The sequence below is a fragment of the Bombus flavifrons genome, unplaced genomic scaffold, assembly GCF_040668555.2.
Source record: "Bombus flavifrons isolate JBK064 unplaced genomic scaffold, iyBomFlav1_principal scaffold0044, whole genome shotgun sequence".
Classification (NCBI taxonomy): Eukaryota; Metazoa; Arthropoda; class Insecta; order Hymenoptera; family Apidae; genus Bombus; species Bombus flavifrons.
Window position 1 is genome coordinate 138,369 of NW_027184789.1, and position 3,491 is coordinate 141,859.

Consider the following 3,491-nt stretch of genomic DNA (forward strand, 5'->3'; position numbering starts at 1 on the left):
TATCGGTGGTTAGAAAAAGATGCTAGCCGCCCTCGAGGGAAAGTTGCTAGTGGGAGACGCCGTTCGTTGAAAAATAGTTCTCTCCTATCTTCCCGTAGCTGGGACAAAGATTGTTTGTCTGTCTGAAGGACTTTAGCCAACTAAATCTTAAGATTTGTATCAGGCCCTCAGGCTAGCCTAACATGTACTGCGAAGACGCATCGACATCTGGCAATCATCTTACTCGAAGAATAGGGTCTGCGTGTGACGAGCCACGGGACACAAACCGTTGGAATGTTTACTGTCTCGTGCCGTCACAAATATTTCTTTTAAGGAGAGCTATAGAATTATTCCGTACCTTTGTTAGACAAACCTGTGACCGCGGTTACGTTCGGCGACTGGTTGTCGCCTCGATCCCAAGCTCATTATCACAAATCTCGAACAAATACAATCGGATCGAATGACGGCAATTGTTTAATTACGCCTATAATAAAATCTAGATTACGGTGTTAAGGGATTTTCCCGAAGTTCCAAAGGGAAGCCTCCGATGTCCTTTCATCTCCGACATATATATTATTTTGATTAGGAAAATTATATTTCGATAAATTATATTAGATTTTGAGGAAATCAATTTTAATAAATAGTAATAGGAGTCAACCGACCATAGTTAAACGCTGAGATCAAGTGATTGGAATTTTGTACTTTGTGCCATCTTTTGACATACACAATAACTGCGTAGTTTAGTAAAGAAAGTAAAGGGTGTATTGAGACAAAATTTCATAACTTTTTGTTGAAGTGGTCACCACTCATGAGAAAACTCTACATCTGGTCTTTTTAGTTTCTCAAGCACTGAAGCCATCGACAGCGCGTAGACAAAAGACTGCGACGAAGTCAGACCATAAACAGTAGACAGGCGACGTTGCCTTCGGTGTTTTCAGTTATTGGGTAACACAGCTAGGGTGCGGATCTGGACCAACTCAAATTGTATTCTTATTTATAATTACACTTATATTTAAATATATTTTCTGCCTTACAATTTATCCACTAGATTTCTCTGATTACACATCGAATAACCTCAACAAGTTATGGGCCCAGAGCTGTAAATTGCAAGGCAGCAACGTAAAGTGAATAAATTGTAAAAGTGTTGTGCTTAGTAAAGTAAGGGATAGTGCTAAAATGGAATCAGCAAGTGCGAAGATCGAGATGTTACGCGGCGAAGAAAACTGGCTCCAGTGGCGTTTTGTTATGCGTACACTTTTGGAGGAAGATGACGACCTGATCAACGTGTGTGAAGGGAATCTGTGTCATCCAGGTAACAGCGCGGAGAAAGAAATCGCTCGTGAAAGATTTTTGAAAGCAGATCGGTTAGCGAGAAAATTAATCGTGACTTCAGTAGGAAAGAAACCGTTGGATCTTCCTTTATGTTGCACAACAGCACATGAAATGTGGAAAAAGTTGAATACAGTATATGACATGAAGTCAGATGAGAATCTAAATATGGTCCAGAAGCAGTTCTTCGATTTTAAATGGGAAGAATCTGAAAATGTCGCCTACAACCTGTCAAAGTTGGAAGTGATAGCGGCGAAGATGAAAGCCCTTGGGAGTGAAATTGGCGAGAAAATGCTGATAACACGCATTTTATCGGTGTTACCAAACAAATTTGACCATTTTCACAGTGCGTGGGATTCGGTGGAAGAAGGAAAGAATACCCTAGACAGGCTTAGTACCAGGCTGATGACAGAAGAAACCAGATGGAAGAAAGACGACCAGGAAACATCGGTGGCGCTGGTAACAAAGAGTAACAATTATAAAAGGGAACAGCAGAAACAGTCAAGCAAATGTGAATACGAGAAACAAGGACCAAGCTGCTTCAATTGTGGAAAAGTTGGCCATCTAAAGAAGGATTGCTTTAGATTTTTTATATGCAAAAGGAAAGGCCACACCAGTAAAAATTGTTTTAAAAATAATAAAAGAAGCAACAGTAGAAACAACCAGGAACCTAGAAATCAAAATCATACAAGCGGCAAACCCTGATGTTTGGATAATCGACTCAGGAGCTACGGATCACATGACAGGACGACGGGAATGGTTCAACGTCTTCGAAGAATTCGATAACACGGTGAAGATAGAGATCGGCTTACGTTCATGAATGCGTGCGGCAAAGGAACAATCAAAGTAGAGACTTTTGTGGACGGCAAATGGGTAACATGTACAATGAACGATGTTCTGTACGTACCAGGTATGAAAAGAAACCTATTTTCCATTAGATCTGTTGCGAGAAGGGGCATAGATTTCTGTGTTTTAAAGGAAGGGACCAATTGTATGTTTTTACAAAACCAGAAAATAATAGCAAAAGGTTCTGTTATCGGAAATTTGTATAAAATAGTTATGCGAGTTATCATACCGTCAGTTTGTAATTTTAGCAATAGAGCAGAGTCAAACGCGGACACATTGCAGTTATGGCACGAACGGCTATGTCCTCAAAACAACAGACATGTTAAAGAGTTTTTAAAGAATTCGAATATGAAAGTCGTGGAGGATAGTAGCTTTTTCTGTGAAGGTTGAGCGTACGGGAAACAGCATAGATCGAGTTTTCATGAGAAAATCAATCGTGCGAATAAACCTCGCGAAATTATTTATACGGATGTATGTGGACCTATACAAGTCGAGTCATTAGGCAAGAAATTGTATTTTCTTACATTTAATGATGATTTTTCAAAATTCACAAAGATTTACTTCTTACGACATAGGTCAGAAGTAATCGAAAAATTAAAAACTTTTTGCCTGGAAGTTGAGAATCAATTCAACGATAAGATTAAAGAAATTCATAGTGATGGAGGGAAAGAATTCAAAAATAAAGAAGTTAAAGAATTTTTAAGAAGTCAGGGAATTAGGCACACAATTAACGTCCCATACACTCCTGAACAGAATGGTGTCGCAGAATGGGAAAATAGAACAATAGTAGAGGCAGGCCGATCGATGCTATATTCGAAACCAAATCTACCGCTGTTTTTATGGGCCGAAGCCATGAACACAGCAGTACATGTCATAAATAAGACCGGGCCGACGATACAAGACAAGAAAACACCGTATGAACTGTGGTACGGGAAACCGCCAAATTTAGAAAAGTTTAGGGTTTTCGGTACTGAGTGCTTTGCACACATACCTGCGGAGAAGACAAAACTTGACAAAAAGGCGAACAAAGGATATTTGGTAGGCTATCTAGATGACGCACGAGGGTGTCGAGTGTATGCGCCAACAGTAAGAAATGTAATATTAAGCCGTGACGTAATATTTAAGCCCGAACTAGAAAGTGCGAAATTTATTAATTTAAGTTTACCGAAAATTGTCGAGCGCGAAGATATGTGTGCGCAGAGCGATAGAGCATGTACGTATGAAAGTGCACAGAGTGAACACGAAGAACAACCTCCTGGAAATAGCGACAATGTGAGACAATTGAGAGATAGAGCTAAGATCAAACGAACCGATTTTTATGGTAGCCCAGTAACGTA